General features: G+C 42.6%; 1 protein-coding gene and 1 non-coding gene across 5 annotated transcripts in view; one reads left to right on the forward strand and one right to left on the reverse strand.

The window, feature by feature from the left end:
• NLGN4X (neuroligin 4 X-linked) overlaps window positions 1–18,806 on the reverse strand; it is a 391,119-nt gene that overhangs the window by 33,833 nt on the left and 338,480 nt on the right. The gene's annotated exons all lie outside the window — the stretch shown is intronic.
• Window positions 407–508, forward strand: LOC112582384. Its single transcript, XR_003106923.1, has one exon. It is a non-coding gene; the product is annotated as a U6 spliceosomal RNA (small nuclear RNA).

Genomic DNA, 18,806 nt, shown 5'->3' on the forward strand with positions numbered 1-18,806 from the left:
ATGATGTGCTTTTGAAAGCATCGTGCTTCTTGGAGAGCCCATATACATTTTGCACTTATATATTTTTCATGACAGTACAAATTGTATTTAAGACATAAAGATGATTTATATAGAACACTATGCTACAAATGGGATTTCACAAATCCTGCCATTTATTTCTGTTTCACCCACAGAGAGCAAGTAAGGAGAAGTGTTTGTTGATAAATGAAAGAATGCCATAGGGAAAGCGGATAACTGGTCTACCTAGGCTCTGTCTGTATTATACAGATGATAGTATTCACGATAGCCGTGTATGCAAACAGCCTAAATGCCCATCTACAGATGAAGCTATAAAGAAGATGTGGTACATTATGGTAAAGCAAATAACTTACAATAAAAATTTTAAAAAGAAGATGTGGTATCGTGTGTGTTTCTGCAGCACATACACTAAAATTGGAACAATATAGAGAAGATTAGCATGGCCCTCAGCAGGCATGACACAAAAATTCATGGATCGTTTCCTATTTTTTATGATATATGCATAATCATGTCTGATTTTCGTTGTTGTATGGCAGAAAACAACACAGCAATGTTAAGCAATTTTCTTCCAATTAATAAAAAAGTGAAAACAAACAAAATACTATTGATTAAAAAAAAAAAAGATGCAGTGAGTATACACACACACACACACACACACACACACACACACAGGAATATTATGCAGCCACAAAAAAGGAACGAAATCATGCCATCTATAGCAACATTGATGAGCCTAGAGATTTTCATACTAAGTGGAGTAAGTCAAACAGAGGAAGACCAAATATGCTCTGATATCACATGTGAAATCTGAAATATGACACCAATGAGCTTAACTATGAAACAGAACCTGCCTCCCAGACAGAAAACAGTCTTTCGTCTGCTATGGGGGACAGGGTGGAGGGAGGCGTCAGCGGGGAGTTTGGGATTCCCAGATGCCAATTGTTATACACAGGATGGATGAACAAGAGCCTGCCACAGACCGCAGAGTACACTGAACTTTATATTCAATATACTCTGAGACCCCATCATGGAAAAGAGTATGTGTGTATAACTGAATCACACTGCTGTACAGCAGAAATTAAAGCAACACTGTAAATCAACTACACTTCAGTGAAAAGAAAGATTATGCAGACGATAAAGCTTATATGCTCCGACTGCAAAATGTTGTTGGTGAATAACTTTGCATGAAGCTGAGGCACATTTATCTGTTCAGCCTGTGTATTCAGTGCTTGCTTATTATTTATTTAGTGTCTATTTATTTATTTAGAGTCTAAAGAGAAACGCAAGGCAAAAATGTATTATAGCTGCAATCATGCTGAGAAAATGATGGAGGGCCTTATCCAACCGAATTTCTGATACACATGCAATGCCCGAAGTAACATGAGAAAAGCTGAGGGAAAATGATATAAGAGTGGATTCTGACACATATTTTGAAAACGTACAGACAGCTTTATTTCATTTGTGAGCTACAATTCATTTTTAACACAAATATTTTAAAACTTATTAGGAAAGTCATTTTTTTTGCATCACATACTGTTTTTGAAACATGCATGAAATGTGTGTGTGTGTGTGTGTGCGTGTGTGTCTCTGACGGCATGCTCGGTTGCTGTGTGTGACTTTTTGTGTCTCCATGGACTGTAGCCCGCCAGGCTTCTCTGTCCATAGGATTTCAGAGGCAAGAAAACTGGAGTGGGCTGTCATTTCCTCCTTCAGGGGATCTTTCAGACCCAGAGGATCAAAGCCCCTGTCTCCTGCACCGGCGGTCGGGTTCTTTACCACTAAGCCCCCAGGGAAGCCCATACCGATTTTGTATTTATATGGTATTCATGGCACTACAAATTGTATTTAAGAAATAAAGATGATTTACATAACTCAGTGTTACAACTGTGAAACCTAATTTTGATAGTTTCTCACAAAGTGCACAAATTCCAAATATGCCGATCTGCTTGGACACACTAAGTAAGCGAAAGTCACTCAGTCGTGTCCGACTCTTTGGGACTCCATGGACTATACAGTGCATGGAATTCTCCAGGCCAGAATACTGGAGTGGGTAGCCTTTCCCTTCTCCAGGGGATCTTCCCAACCTGAGGATCGAACCCAGGTCTCCCGTATTGCAGTGGATTCTTTACCAGCTGAGCCACCAGGGAAGCTCACTATTATATACACTATTTCCTGCTCAAGTGCAAGACAAGCATGGCTGGTTGCTGGGTTTCCTAGTATTTATGACTGGATACTATCTAGGAGCAGATAAGAATTAATCTGGTTTGTTATTTGTCCATAAAATGCTAACAACTAAATATAAAAAAAAACCGACATTCTTCTTCATCTCTATCAAAACCTAGCCATGCCGACTAACTCATGTAATCTTAATTGTGTCCAGAAATATACCCAAGCTTTCCAATGTTGGTTTTCAATGGGAACCTTGGAACTTGGTTAAGAAGACAGTTGAAGGTTTCGTTTGCTGTGCAAAAGCTTATAAGTTTGATGAGCTCCTATTTGTTTATTTTCACTTTTATTTCTATTGCCTTGTGAGAATGGATAAAGAAGATGTGGTACATACATATATAGCGGAATACTACTCAGCCATGAAAAAGAATGAAATAAGGCAGCAACATGCATCGATGCAGAGATGATCATACTAAGTGAAGTGAGTCAGAGAAAGACAAATATATGATATCACTTATACATGCAATCCCACGGACTATACAGTCCATGGAATTTTCCAGGCCAGAACACTGGAGTGGGTACCCATTCCGTTCCCAGGGGATCTTCCAGACTCAGGAATCGAACTGGGGGTCTCCTGCACTGCAGGTGAATTCTTTAACAACTGAGCTCTCAGGGAAGCCCCTGATACATACAATCTTAAAAATACTACAAATGAATTTATTTACAAAATAGAAATAGACTAACACAAAAAACAAACATCGTTACCAAAGGGGATGTGAAGTGGTAGGAACTGCACGTTTGGGATTAGCATACACACCCAGCTATATATAAACTGCATAAACAAAAGATCTTAGTGTATAGCAGAGGGAACTAGACTTAATCAATATCTTGTAATAACCAAGGATGGATATCCATTCATCTATCTATCCATACATCCATCAAAGGGAATCACATTGCTTTTCACCTGAAACTTAACACAATACCGTAGGGAAAAAAGACTGATAACGAAAGACCCTGGGAAGGTCTGAGAGGAAATACAACACATTAGCAACAAGTGATTGGAGTGACCTTGGAAAGAGCTATTGGGCTAGCCAGAAAGTTCGTTTGGGTTTTTCCATTAGATGCTATGGGAAAACCTGAGCAAGCTTTTTGGACAACCCAATAAAACCCCAACAGAAAGTTCAGTTTCAGGTACAGAAAGGTAGCTGTTGAAGAAGTAGGGATATTTCTCAGGACTGAGTGTATATCCCCTCTGTGTAGCACACACTCAAACTGTCCCTTTGGTTGAATAGTTTGACTATGCTGTCTTCCTGGTGAGTTCTCAATTGTTAAATATCCTCCTTGGAAGAAAGGCTATGACAAACATAGACCAGCATATTAAAAAGCAGAGACGTCACTTAGATAATGTTTGTCCAAAGAGTCAAAGCTATGGTTTTCCCAGTAGCCATGTACGGATGCAAGAGTGGGACCATAAGGAAGGCTGAGCGCCAAAGAATTGATGCTTTCAAACTGCGATGCTGGAGAGGACTATGGAGAATCCTGTGCACAGCGAGGGAATCAAACCAGTCGTCCTAAAGGAAATCAGTCCTGAATATTCATTGGGAAGACTGATGCTGAAGCTGAAGTTCCAATACTTTGGCCACCTGATGCAAAGAGCTGACTCACTAGGAAAGACCCTGATGCTGGGAAAGATTGAAGGCAAAAGGAGAAGTGGGTAACAGAGGATGAGATGGTTGGAGAGCATCACTGATTCAAAGGAAATGAGTTTGAGCGCGCTCCGGGAGATGGTGATGGACAGGGAGGCCTGGCGTGCTGCAGTCCATGGGGTCGCAAAGAGTCAGACATGACTGAGCGACTGAACTGACTCAACACGCCCTTGCTGACGAAGAGGTTTGAAAGTCCATTTCTCCAATGAAGCGTCTACCACAGCACTCAACTTGTAAGACCCCTTCATACTATCTTGGTCTCACCGTGGATGTATTTTTATAACCTAATTTACATAGGTAAAGCAACTGTGCAATGAATTTACTTTAAGAAAGGAAACAGCATATGATGAAAAACAGAAGACCTTTCATCTAATTATTCAAGTTTTGTTTAAAAACCAACCAGTATTCCCCAGTTGAGTGAGGCCTTGGATCAGCCAACATGCTTCTAACCTCAGAGCAATTGGCTGAGGAACTGGAAATCATGGCTAATTTGCAACAGGATGACTATGGACTATTGCATAATGTTCAGTTTCCAAGAAAAGTTCCATTATGTTGATCTTATTCATTTTTCCCACATAGCTAAATAATACACTCTTCCTCACTGAAACGCAAGGAATGAAACGGAAAAAATAATATTTAATTGACCTTCATAATTAAATACAAACTTCAAATAACACCTGACCTTTTCACGCAAAGCAACTTCTAATTAACGAATTCATTTTGTGTTCCTAAAACTGAGCTTTCCTTTAATTAACAATATTGATGGTTTCTAGAGTTAATGTCTGTGGCTAACCGCCATGTTATTTTAAAAGCATAAAGTGACACCAAACAGTTGATTAGTAATGAGTTATTTTTAAAAGAAAATAGCTGATTATCATCTTTGTTGTTGCTCAGTTGGTAGGTCATGTCTAAGCTGCTAAGTCGCTTCAGTCGTGTCCGACTCTGTGTGACCCCATAGACGGCTCCCCCGTCCCTGGGATTCTCCAGGCAAGAACACTGGAGCGGGTTGCCATTGCCTTCTCCAATGCATGAAAGTGAAAGTGAAGTCGCTCAGTCGTGTCCAACTCTTAGCGACCCCATGGACTGCAGCCTACCAGGCTCCTCCGTCCATGGGATTTTCCAGGCAAGGGTACTGGAGTGGGGTGCCATTGCCTTCTCCAAGGTCATGTGTAACTCTCTGCAACCCCATGGACTGCAGCACACCAGGCTTCCCTGTCCTGCACTATCTCCTGGAGCTTGCTCAAACCCATATCCATTGAGTCCGTGATACCATCCAACCATCTCACCCTCTGTCGTCCCTTTCTCCAGCCTTCAATCTTTCCCAACATCACTGTCTTTTCCAATGAGTTGGCTCTTTGCATAAGGTGGCCAAAATATTGGAGCTTGAGCATCAGCATCAATCCTTCCAATGAATATTCAGGGTTGATTTCCTTCAGGATTGACTGGTCTCATCTCCTTGCAGTTCAACACACTCTAAAGAGTCTTGTCCAGCACCACGGTTTGAAAGCATCAGTTCTTCAGTGTTTAACCTTCTCAGTGGTCCAGCTCTCATATCCATACATGACTACTGGAAAAACCAGTAGGTTTGACCATACACACCTTTGTTGGCAAAGTGATGTCTCTGCTTTTTAATACACTGTCTAGATTCTCATGTAGATTTTTTTAAATCACCCTCCTAGTCCAAATCATATATCTGGTAAATTGCATATGTACAGCAGCTGTGTATATGTGAATGCCAAACTCCTAATGTATAAGCAGGGATTTATAAAGAAAAATCATAAAGTGAGCATCTTGTTATAATTACACAGTGGAATAAATTAATTTTAAATATAGATTTATGTCAGCTTGCTGAAAAGTCAACTGAATGGAATAGAAATGTCATTTCTACCACCTTATGCCCGACTATTGAAGGGCGACGAGTCTCTTCTGATCTCAAAGACTGATTCTTCGCAAGGTACGTGACGGGTGTGGAAGAAACTCACTAGAAGCTCTTCATTTTTTATGAAAAACCACATAATATTCACACAGTGTCAGTGGGAATGTAAACTGGTGCAGACACTTTGGAAAACAGTATGGCGGTTCCTCAAAATAACTAAAAATTAGAGTTACCATATGATCCAGCAATTTGAATCCTGGGCATATATCCAAAGAAAACTCTAATTGAAAAAGATATGAGTACCCACAGGGTTCACTGCAGCACTTTTTACAATAGCTAGGACATAGAAGAACCTAAATGTCCATCAACAGATGGATGCATAAAGAAGGTGTTTTACACACACACACACACACACACACACAGAGAGGAATATTACTCAGCCATAAAAAAGAATGAAAAAATGCCATTTGCAGCAACATGGATGGACTTAGAGGGTATTATACTAAGTGAAAAAACGTCAGACAGAGAAAGATAAATACTGCATGATATTTATATACAGAATCTACAAAGTACAACTAGTGCGTACAACAAAAAAGAAGCAAAGGAAGAAGTGAAATGTATGAAGACGTAACCAAGAGGAATTCATGCATAAACAAGCTACATCTTCAAACATCACCAGGGCTGAACGCCAAAATCACGGCCTTCCATGCAAAACGTCAAGTGAAGATGAATATATGATTCAATTTACAGAAGATCAAAACCAGTCTACCCGTAGCATATTAAAAGGGTCATGCTAGAGATGATTTGTATAAGTAAAACATAGCAGAAGAAGGAAATGATAAACAAGAATCAAGAGGTTATGACTCTCTGAGTAAGACCAAAGGCATATAGTTTAAAAGGGGAAGAGAGAGGGATCCAAACAAAATCTTCACCGTGTTCTACTTTTATTTCTGATAACGTGTTAGCAAGCTGTTTAATTATTCATGTCCATGGATGAAAATTTCTCTCATGTTAAAAACGATAAAAAGATTACAACTACCTTAAAAACTGGATTCAGGACTCCATGAAGTAGCTAGAGAATAATATTTAAAAAAATAAATTTTTTTTTTCTTTTCCAGGTCAAATTCAGCAGCTCAACAAGCAGCATAATCACCAACCCTAAATTTTCTAATGCAGAGAAGCTGATGGCTTTACGTTAGTGGTCTCGTTTTAGATAAACATTAAAACAACAATCGTTGATCTGTAATGTAGACAGTGAAACGTGTTCTAATTCTTCCCTGGCTTGTGCCCAACGCTGTTTTGCAGTATCGAGAACTAAGGAATCTAAATTCTTCAAGTCTCAATTAGAATTTATGAAGGCATTTAGTACAAGTTTTCTTAAACCTGATGTTCTAATATGCCACATCTGGGGAATGTGTTCTAACTTTTTACCAGGGGTTTCCAGACACAGCTGAACACCTGGGAGGTATTTTCAAAAAAGTTCGAGACTAAAGATCCTGAAGATTCCGACCTATTGACTGTGCTCCTGGGCTGGGAGGATAATAATTATTCAAATGGCAACAACAGCTATGGAGACAATACAGCTTCTAAAGGGATTCCGTCGTGTACTCAGAACTACCTTAACAAAGCACAAGTTTATTACTATTTTCATGAGAGAAGCGAATGCATCTTGGGGAGAGCAGCGAGTTACGTTGTGTTCTTTCTTAAATCATGCATGGCACAAAGAGAATGCCGAAAGAAGAATAGATTATAAAGGTGCTGGGCTGTCCGTAGTCTCTTCAGTCATGTCCAACTCTGTCCATGGGATTCTCCAGGCAAGAATGCTGGAGTGGGTTGCCATTTCCTCCTCCAGAGGATCGTCCCAACCCAAGGATCAAACCGGGGTCTCTTACGTCTCCTGCCCTGGCAGGCGGGTTCTTTACCATTCGCGCCACCTGGGAAGCCCAGATTATAAATATGGCTCAGCAAATTGGCCAGTTTGATGAGTTAAAACATGCAGAACAAAATCCCCGGTTATAGGATACCCAAAAGATGAAAAGAGCTGAGAGATAATCCATTTGAAAGGTTTAAGTTTACATTATCACCGTGAAATGTTTCGAGTTGCTCCTCGAATGGTAAGTTAAATCTGATACATGCTGCTGCTGCTGCTGCTGCTAAGTCGCTTCAGTCGTGTCCAACTCTGTGCGACCCCATAGACGGCAGCCCACCAGGCTCCCTTCTCCCTGGGATTCTCCAGGCAAGAACACTAGAGTGTGTTGCCATTTCCTTCTCCAATGCATGAAGGTGAAAAGTGAGAGTGAAGTTGCTCTGTCGTGTCTGACTCTTTGCGACCCCATGGACTGCAGCCTACCAGGCTCCTCCATCCATGGGATTTTCCAGCCAAGAGTACTGGAGTGGGTTGCCGTCACCTTCTCCGAAATCTGATACATACTAAGATACAAAAAACACACAGATGGGTGGATTTCTGCACAAACTGAGAAGCAGCTGAGTTTCTCACATTGGTACCCAATGTAGTAAAGAAATCATTCATATACACAAGTAGAGAAAATTGCTTTCAGAGAGAACTATGTTACCATGCTCTGCAAGAAAGTTCAAGATATGTTTGATCACGGATGGTAAAATGGTAAAGAATATACCTGCAATGCAGGAGACCAAGCTTTGACCCCTGGGTCGGGAAGACCCACTGGAGAAGGGAATGGCAACCCACTCTGGTATTCTTGCCTGGAGAATCCCATGGACAGAGGAGCCTGGCGGTCTATGGTTCATGGGGTCCCAAAGAGTCAGACACAACTGAGTGACTAAAATCTTCATTCTGATCTGCAGTTGGGACTTCAACATGGAGTGAGTCTTGGTTTTGACTGAGTGTTACTCTACGTCCACTATTAAAAAAAAAAAAAAAAAAGTTGATTCAACTGGGCTGGGCACTTTTGCTCCTGGCTGGGCCCAGATTCCATCTCTGGTTCTCAATGAAGTATTTGCTGAAAGAATAGGATTTTCCAGGAGGTGGACACCTACAGCTTGCTCTCCATCACACAATTACACAAGTCTGAAATTGGGAAGATCACAGGTGAAGCCATGCCTATTTCACCTTGAAATCTGTAGGAACAGGGGTTGACCATAAACCTGCAATGCTTAGATCTCTGGTGAATGAAACCTTTTGGAAAACTGCGTGTGAGGTTCTGAGTCTGCAATGTCCGTAGGGCTGTGGGTCTGCAAATCCCACATCCTTCCTCCACGACCCAGACACCAAATAGCCTATCTTAGATTTAGGGACGGGTTTGGGAGTCAGATTGGTCGCTGGTGGGTCAGGGCGGAGTTTCAAGTTTGCGTTTGGGTTAAGATTCAGGTGAGAAAGGGAGGTGGAGGACACGACTGTGTTTCCGTACAGGTGAAGGATTCAAAGTCAGGACTCAAGGAGTGAAGACAAAGGGTTGAAAACTGAAGGTCCACAGTTAGGACACCTTTTGAGGATGGATTCAGGTTCAGAAATTAGGGCAAGGTCAAATTTCAGACGACGAGGTAGGGGCAGAAGTCAATATTAATATAAAGGGCTTGTAGTTCACGATAGTGGCAGGGATCAAAGGTCATGACTTAGCTCAAAGGCCGCGGGATCAGGCTCTCTCTGTGAAAGCTGTCTTCGGTGCTTGACATAAGAGCCAACAGTCAAGGGTTCCGGTCAAAGCTCAAGGGTTAATTCAAAGATTTATGACAGAGTTAGGGGTTGGGTCTGGGTTTTTTCAAGATTGGGCAGAATTAAGATTCATTCTTAATTCATTGGGTGTTGGAGAAGACTCTTGAGAGTCCCTTGGATTGCAAGATCAAAACAGTCAATGGTAAAGGAAATCAGTCCTGAATGTTCACTGGAAGGATTGATGCTAAAGCTGAAGCTCCAATACTTTGGCCACCTGATGTGAAGAACTGACTCATTTGAAAAGACCCTGATGCTGGGAAAGATTGATGTCGGGAGGAGAAGGGGACGACAGAGGATGAGATGGTTGGATTGCATCGCCAACTCGATGAATGTAAGTTTGAGCAAGCTCCAGGAGTTGGTGATAGACAGGGAAGCCTGGCATGCTGCAGTCCGTGGGGTCGCAGAGTTGGACACTAGTGAGCGACTGAACTGAACTGAACTGAACTCAAAGATTCATATTCAGCTTCCATTTGCGTCAGGGCTCAGGTTCAGGTCCACATGCACTGTTTGGGATCATGGGGCAAATCAAAGGCCAGGAATCTGGAGGTCAAAGTCCCCGGCTCAGTTTCAAGGTTTCACTTCCTGGTGAGGGTTGGCGTCAGATTTCAATCTCAGACGAAGGTTCTGTTCAAGTTTCCATGTCAGTGTTCATATCAGGGGTCAAGAGTCAAAGGTCAAGTTTCATCTGGGAGGAGTTAGCATCAAGTGTCTAAGGTTAGAGGTAGAGTCAGCAGCCTGTGGTTCGTTTAGGGCAAGTGTTCACATCGCAGTTTGAATTCTTGCAGATGCAAGTTCAAAGGCAATATATATGCTTTTAATTGTAGTCAAATATCTATAAGAGATAAGGATAGCGCTACATCGAGTCCAACTCTTGCATCCCATGAAAAGTAGCCTGCCAGGCTCCTCTGTCCATGGGATTCTCCATAACAGAATCTCTGCGATTTTAACCATCTTAAAGGTAGAAGTCAGTGGTATTAACATTACTTATACAATGTTGTACTGGTATCATCCCTCGAGCTTAACAGTTCTAGAACTTTTCAATCACCCTGAACACAAACTCCATATATCATATACATCAGATTTCTAAATGTGTATGTAATTACATTATCCATACCTTCATTCTATTCAGATATAGAAATAAGATGTGTAAGTGAGCATATATGAGTATCTGTACATATGTACAAGCCTATGTGTACATACATTGATTTATTTCATTAAATCACTTGTTAATTTATGGACAGGTTTTTGTTGCTGAGCCCCAAAGTTGTGTCCCATACTTTGTAACCCCACAGACTTGAGCCCACCAAGCTTTGCCATCTAGGGATTGCACAGGCAAGAATACGGGAGTGGGTTGCCATGGACACAATGCAATGATAATAAATTACTATCTTCACTCAAAGACATCATTAGGCTTCTTAGTGTCCTGCTAATAAAAAAAACTGGTCATAGGTCAATGTGAAGAGAAACTTTATAAATGCACTTCCAGCATTTATAATCCTGATACGTCTGGTATCAGGATTTATCTGAAAATATATAGAAGAATGTTTATAAATGCCTTTAGAGTAGACTGGGCTTCCCTCGTGGATCAGGTGGGAAAGAATCCGCGTGCAAGGCAGGAGACCCAAGTTAGATCCCTGAGTTGAGATGGTCCCCTCGAGGAGGGAACGGTAACCCACTCCAGTACTCTTGCCTGGAGAATCCCATGGACAGAGGAGCCTGGTGGGCTGCAGTCCATGGGGTCACAAAGAGTCGGACCTGACCGAGTGACCAACACTTTCACTTTCACCTACACTGCTAAAGAGTGCGGCTTTAAGCACTTTATTCTCTCCAGAGAGCCGGATGATTCTAAACCTGTGACACCCTCCCTGGGGAATTCTATTCCGTGATGCCAAGGGTCTCACCACAGAATTGTGGCAGCGTGGTTTACTGCTAGAACACACAGTGGAAGGAAACAAGAAAAGAGCATGGAAGTCAGGGAGCGCTCAGGGCCTGCATGATTTGCAGGACCCGAGAGGAGATTTGCAGAACGCTGCTGATGGAAAAGGCAATGGCACCCCACTCCAGTACTCTTGCCTGCAAAATCCCATGGATGCAGGAGCCTGGTGGGCTGCAGTCCATGGGGTTGCTAAGGGTCAGACACGACTGAGTGACTTCACTTTCACTTTTCACTTTCATGCATTGGAGAAGGAAATGGCAACGCACTCCAGTGTTCTTGCCTGGAGAATCCCAGGGACGGGGGAGTCTGGTGGGTTGCCGTCTATGGGGTCGCACAGACTCGGACATGACTGAAGCGACTTAGCAGCAGCAGCAGCTAATGGAAGAAGGGAACATTCAGAAATAGTTTATGAAAATAATAAGAACTTACATTTTTTAAACTTCTAATTTTGTATTCGGGGTATAGATGGTCAATAAGGTTCTGATCGCTTAAGGTGGCTTGCTTAAGAGACTCAGCCACACATACACATGTATCCATGCCCCTCCAAACTCCCCTCCCATCCAGGCTGCCACATGAGATTGAACAGAGTTCCCTGTGCTGGACAGCAGGTCCTTGTGGGTTCTCCATGTTAAATACAGCAGTGTGTCCATGTCCATCCCAGACTTCCTGACTATCCCTTCCCCCATCCTTCCCCAAAGCAAACATAAGTCTGTTCTCTAAGTCTGTAAATCTGTTTCCGTCTTGTCAGTTCATGTGAATCATTTCCTTTTAGATTCCACAAATGTGTAAATATGTACATGGAGGACTGCAAAAATATTCACAATAGCAATACTGTGAAAATCTTGACCACTGGAACAGAGAACACGTGTGCACCCATGAATACACACACAGGGAGACTTACACAATCGCCATAACTCCCAATGGACTGACCTAAGAGGAGGCTCTTGGCTAAAAGAAGGTTAGAATATCCATGTTTCATCAAATTAATTGGCTAAATCACTATATTGATAGAACATCCTTTCCTGGTGCTTTGTCTGTCCCAAATATGAATTTAAAAACCTTTAAAATATGCATTTTAAATAAAAACCTTTATATAAAATTTAGGAAAACAAATTTAAAAACCTTGGATTTTAAAATAATCTTTCTCTTCCTGCCACACAGAATTATCTTATGCTTGCTCTCTTTCAGCATTTATGTCTCAATATCTACCTCAGTTAGTAAGTCTTCTTCTTTTCCGTGTGCTTTCCTAATTATGATTTTCAATCATAACGATGGATCTGATAAGGAAGCCCTGCGGTGTGCTAAGTTCCGAGTGATGTTCCAAAATTAAAATAACACAAGGGAAAAAAAAAAAGAAACGTCAGTGAGACACACCTGAAATAGTTGAGTTGATTTAGAAACGCAAAGCATATAGAATGTGGTGTGTTGGCCAGCTCTCTTATTTTTAAATGCCTGGAGGCTCCTTCTGCTTGGATGCTAATTTTTTTTAAAGCTTCCCTGGACACCTGCATTGGCTGCCCAGGTAAGACAGCTCTGAGAGACAGATGGAGGAGAATCGGCAAGCATGTTTGGAAAAATCCAGAATGTCATCTCATCGTTTTCCCTGCCTTGGCTGAGCCATCTGGGGGGCACCAACACCACATTGTTGCAGGAAGAAATACACCAAAATACACTGTTACTCATACACCTCTTCTATTCCAGGCCGCATTTCACGTAAGGGAAAAACACCACTTATGTCTAATACTCATTCAAATAGTGGTGCTGGGAAAGACTCTCAACAGTCGCTTGTTGGACTGCAAGGAGATCCGACCAGTCCATCTTAAAGAACATCAACCCTGAATACTCACTGGAAGGACTGATGCTGAAGCGGAAACGCCAGTATTTTGGCCACCTGATGCAAAGAGCCGACTTATTGGAAAAGATGTTGGTGCTGGGGAAGATTGAGGGCAGGAGGAGAAGGGGACGACAGAGGATGAGAAGGGTGGATGGCATCACGGACTCAATGGACATGAGTTTGAGCAAATTCCAGCAGCCTGGCGAGCTAAGTCCATGGAGTCGCAGAGTCAGACGCGACTACGTGACTGAACAGCAACCACAAAAAATACTCATTTGTAGAAAATGAAGCTGTACTTTTCAGGGATTCAATCAGCATCTGTAACATTCTTTTAAATTTACTTGACTGTCTTATAACAGGGCTGAGATTTAAAAGTCACTTCCATAACTTATAACCACATTTTTTTTTTAATTAAAATGTCTATTTTAGGCTAGTTCTTAATTGAGCTGCAATTTAAGAGAGGATTTTTTAAGGGGTAAAAAGATGAGTCAAACCCTTTCTCAGAGCTCATCTAGGATTCGCTGTCTTGTAAGAAGCGAATTTCTGTTGCCTTCAGGACAATGGCTTAATAGCTATTATGCTACAAAAAAAATGGGAGGAAATGGTGGAATCACATCCATGGGACAACTGGGTGTTGTGGAATATGTCAATTAGTGTCCACAGTGGCACTGCTCTGCTCTATTTTCAAGGAAATAACAGCTTCTTTTGTACAGGCAAGCAAAATGCGATCTACAATCAGAAATCATTATAAACTACCTTCCTTCCACAGGCTCCACTATGACCTACTCTGGTCCTGGAGAAGCTGATAAAACGTGATGACTAAATCTCTAAATCAACAAGCCAGGCTCTTACGTGCAACGTCTAAGACAGCACAAAGCAATGGAAATCTCTGAGCGATCCGAAGATAAAATGTTGGTCTGGAGGTGATGCTAACATTTTTATTAATTTCTATACAGATCGGTTCAATGGACATGAGTTTGGGTAAACTCTGGGAGTTGGTGATGGACAGGGAAGCCTGGCGAGCCGCGGTACATGAGGTCGCAAAGAGCTGGACATGACTGAGCGACTGAACTGAACAGAGTACCTTATGCAGAATGCTAGGCCGGATGAATCACAAGCTGGAATCAAGACTGCTGGGAGAAATATTAACAACATCAGATATGCAGATGATACCACTCTAAGGGCAGAAAGTGAAGAGGAACTAAAGAGCCTCTTGGTGAGGGTGAAAGAGGAGGGTGAAAAAGCTGGCTTAAAACTCAACATTCAAAAAATGAAGATCACGGCATCTGGTTCCATCACTTAAGGGCGAATAGGGAAAAAGTGGAAACACTGACAGATTTTATTTTCTTGGGCTCCAAAATCACTGTGGACAGTGACTACAGCCATGAAATTAAGATGCTTGCTTCTTGGAGGAAAAGGTATGACAAAGCTAAACAGCATATTAAAAAGCAGAGACATCACTTTGCCAACAAAGGGCCATCTAGTCAACACTACGGTTTTCCCAGTAGTCACATATGGACGTGAGAGCTGGACCATAAAGAAGGCTTAGTGCTGAAGAATTGATGCTTTTGAACTGTGGTGTTGGAGGAGACTCTTGAGAGTCCCTGGGACTGCAAGGAGTTCAAACCAGTCCATGCTAAAGGAAATCAGTCCTGAATGGAAGGACTGATGCTGAAGCTGAAACTCCAATACTCTGGCCACCAGATGCAAAGAGCCGACTCACTGGAAAAGACCCTGATGCTGGCTGAGATCGAAGGCAGGAGGAGAAGGGGATGACAGAGGATGAGACGGTTGGATGGCATCACCACGGACATGCATTTGAGCAAACCTGGGGAGATGGTGAAGGACAGGGAAGCCTGGCGTGCTGCAGTCCATGGGGTCGCAAAGAGTTGGACGCGACTGAGAGACTGAACAACAGCAACGAGAGGTGAAGAAAGATCATTTCTCATCTAAAGACGTATTTCCTAGGAAATTACAACAAATGTACAGGATATAAATCAAGAGAGAACCCAAACCAGCAAATGAATTTAAGGGAAAATAAATATCAGATAAATTGTGTGGGTCAGTTGCTCTCCTTACAGAGCTGTCTCAGGCTGCAAAATGACCATGAATAAGACAGGTTAAGGATACAGATGCGAGATACTGTGGGAATGACTTGGAAGTGCAGGGAGGAACCATGGTAACTATGAACACATTCCTGACCAGAGATAAATTATTAATGGTGTGTTTTTTTTCTTAACTGAATATTATTGATTCAAAACATATCCATGTGTTTTTTACAGAGTGACACAATTACTATCCCCATGCAAAGTTGTTAGAGGTTAAAACTGATCAAGGGTTCATTACACAACTTACCTGTAAAGTCTGCTTATTTTTAATTGAAGGATAACCGCTTCACAATACTGTGTTGGTTTCTGTTGTACATCAACGTGGGTCAGCCATAAAAATGGATATTTCACCTTGGTCTCGAACTTCTGTTGAAGCTCACTCCCACCTCCCACCCCCTCCCACCCCTCTAGCTTGTCACAGAGGACCGGTTTGAGTTCCCCGATTCATACAGCAAACTCTCACTGGCTCTATCTATTTCACACAAGGTAGTGTATATGTTTCTTCTTTTTGGAGAAGGCTATGGCACCCCATTCCAATACTCTTGCCTGGAAAATCCCACGGATGAAGGAGCCTGGTAGGCTGCAGTCCATGGGGTCGCTAAGAGCCGGACACGACTGAGCGGCTTCACTTTCACTTTTCACTTGCATGCATTGGAGGAGGAAACGGCAACCCACTCCAGTGTTCTTGCCTGGAGAATCCCAGGGACGGGGGAGCCTGGTGGGCTGCGTCTATGGAGTCCCACAGAGTCGGACACGACTGAAGCGACTTAGCAGCAGCAGCAGCGCATATGTTTCAAGGCTACCCTGTCCATTGAGTGCACCGTCTCTTTCCGGCCATTATACACCTTACGACCGCCATCTTTCACGGTCTGCTCCATTAGCATTCTGTTCCAACTTTGTGTTTACTACAAACACAAGTTTATCATTAAAAAATTGTGGGAAATGATGCATCTTGAGAGTCTGAGTGAGACAGAGGTTTTTCAGTGAGTTTTATGCAGATACTTTCTGTCACTGTCTAAGTGACATATATCATCTCAGAAGGTGAGAGCTCTTCAGAACATAGTTCAGATTCAGACGATGCAAAGAGTAGACCAAGAGAAAGACAAAAATCCTTAGTGGCCGATCCCGCTACGGAGAGGGGACATGAAAACGCTGCTAGAGAGTGCTCTGTTCTTTTTCCAGAAAAGAGTACTGAAGACAGCGGTTTATGAAAATTAGAAGGTCAAGCATCACACTGAATGTCCTAACCCGCAAAATGTTAGTAAAGTAAGAGAATGACCTTTTGACCCATCAAAAGAAACATCAGTGGTCACAGGCATTAGTTTGTAGAAAAAAATACCCCGGTCAATAATGAGTTAACTGTGCAGACATCGGGGAAACCCTGAGGAAAAAAGGCATTGCAACTTTGTTCATAAGAACAGAAGACTTCCAAAGAACAGAACCATCTCCCAAGGTCTTTCCTTGTTCTCTTCTGTGACTGCAAGCTGATTAAAAATGCAGAGGGTGTCAAAATTGCTGATGTATGAAAATGCATCCACCTTTGGAGTCAGGGCTGAAAACTGATGAAGGGAAAACTTGAAACGGGATGATTCAAAGGCATGAAGAAAGTAAGGTAGGAGCCCTTGTATCAGATTCAAGAGCCCTCTGCACCCGAGTCCTCTAAGGTGAGATGAAATGTTCACCCTAGACAGAAATGGATAGATAGATCATCTCCTCCATACACTTCACGTGGGTGCATTTCAGGGTGCTGCATTCGGAGAGAAAGACAATGAAGAGACAACAAAGTTAAGCGGTGAAAGGAGTTTCCAGTGTGTTAACTAAGAAGGCAGAAAATGATTGGGGCTGGTTAGGACTCCAGGTTTCCACTTCAGGGGGCGTGGGTTTGATAGTTGGTTAGGCGGTGGCGGGGGTGGAGGTGGGGAGCAGAGGATGAGATGGTTGGATGCCATCATGAACTCAACGGACGTGAATTTGAGCTAAGAGCCAAATGTGACTTAGTGACTCAACACACGTCCATCCCAAACTCCCCAGCTATCCCTTCCTCCCATCTTTCCTCATAGTAACCATAAGTTCATTCTCTAACTCTGTGAGTCTGCTTCCCTTAAGTTCATTTGTATCATTTCTTTATAGATTCTACGTATAAGGGGTGTCATTTATTTCCTTCTCTGTCTGACTTCCTTCACTCAGTATGACAATATCTAGGTCCATCCCTGTTGCAGCAAATGACATTCCTTCATTCTTTTTAATAGCTGAGTCACATTCCACTGTATATATGTACTATGATGTGATTTGCTACAATACTGCTTGTTTTATTTCTTTATTTTTTGGCCATAAAGCATATGGGATCGAACTCAAATCCCCTGCGAAGCCTTAACCACTGGACTCACAGGGAAGAACCACATTAGGTTTTTTCCCTTTTTTCCTATTTGAATTATGAGCTATTTGAAACTATTAAGTGCTGGGTCTTTGTTACAGTGGCCCTAGGAATTGGATGCAGGGAAATGCAGGCAGAGTTGATCGCAAGCATGACCCTGACGTTGCAAAGGATGGGGCTGGGAGACACCAATATGGAAACACTCAGAAATGTATTTGCATGGAATCTGAGACTCTCAGTACCCACTCGGTGGCGAATTCTCCTTCCGAGTTAGAGAATTTAAATACACAGAGCTACCAGGCCCTACTTGGTCACCATGCCTTCTGAATAAGAGGCCCACCCTGATTAAGAAATCACACGAGGACTTCCCTGGCGACACAGTGGAGAAGAATCCACCTGCCAATGCAGGGGACAGGGGTCCATGTCTGCTCTGGGAAGATTCCACATGCCAAGGAACAATGAAGCCTATGAGTCATGACCACTGACATCTGTGTGCCCTAGGGCCCGCCTGTCACAACCCACGAGCCACGTGCCTCAACTACTAAAGCTGAGCACCTGAGAGGAAGCAAGATGCAGCTACTGAAACCCGTGGTGTGCCCTAGGGGCCGTGCTCTGCAACAACAGAAGCCACCGCAATGAGAAGCCCAGGGAACACAATTAGAGAGTAGCCTCCTCTCGCCACAAGGAAGAGAAAGCCCAGTGCAACAAGGCGCAGTGCAGTCAAAAATAAATAAAGCAATATACACATAAAAATTTTTTTTAAATAAAAGAACATGAATATTGGCAGCTCACCATGACTGTTTAAGGGGAGAACTGTCTCATTAGTAGATTCATGTCCAACTCTTTGAGATCCGATGGACTGTATAGCATACCAGGCTCCTCTGTCCATGGGATTCTTCAGGCAAGAATATTGGAGTGGGTGGCCATTTCCTTCTTCAGGGGATCTTCCCAACCCAAGGATCGAACCCGCATCTCCTGCATTGCAGGCCAATTTTTTACGACAGAGCCACTAAGGAAGCCCATAGCAAAGCCTTGTTAGGTGGTTTTTACCTGCATCTTCTGGGTGAATTACACTCTCACGCTGGCTTGTTAAGTAC

This window comes from Bubalus bubalis, chromosome X (genome assembly GCF_019923935.1).
Source record: "Bubalus bubalis isolate 160015118507 breed Murrah chromosome X, NDDB_SH_1, whole genome shotgun sequence".
Classification (NCBI taxonomy): Eukaryota; Metazoa; Chordata; class Mammalia; order Artiodactyla; family Bovidae; genus Bubalus; species Bubalus bubalis.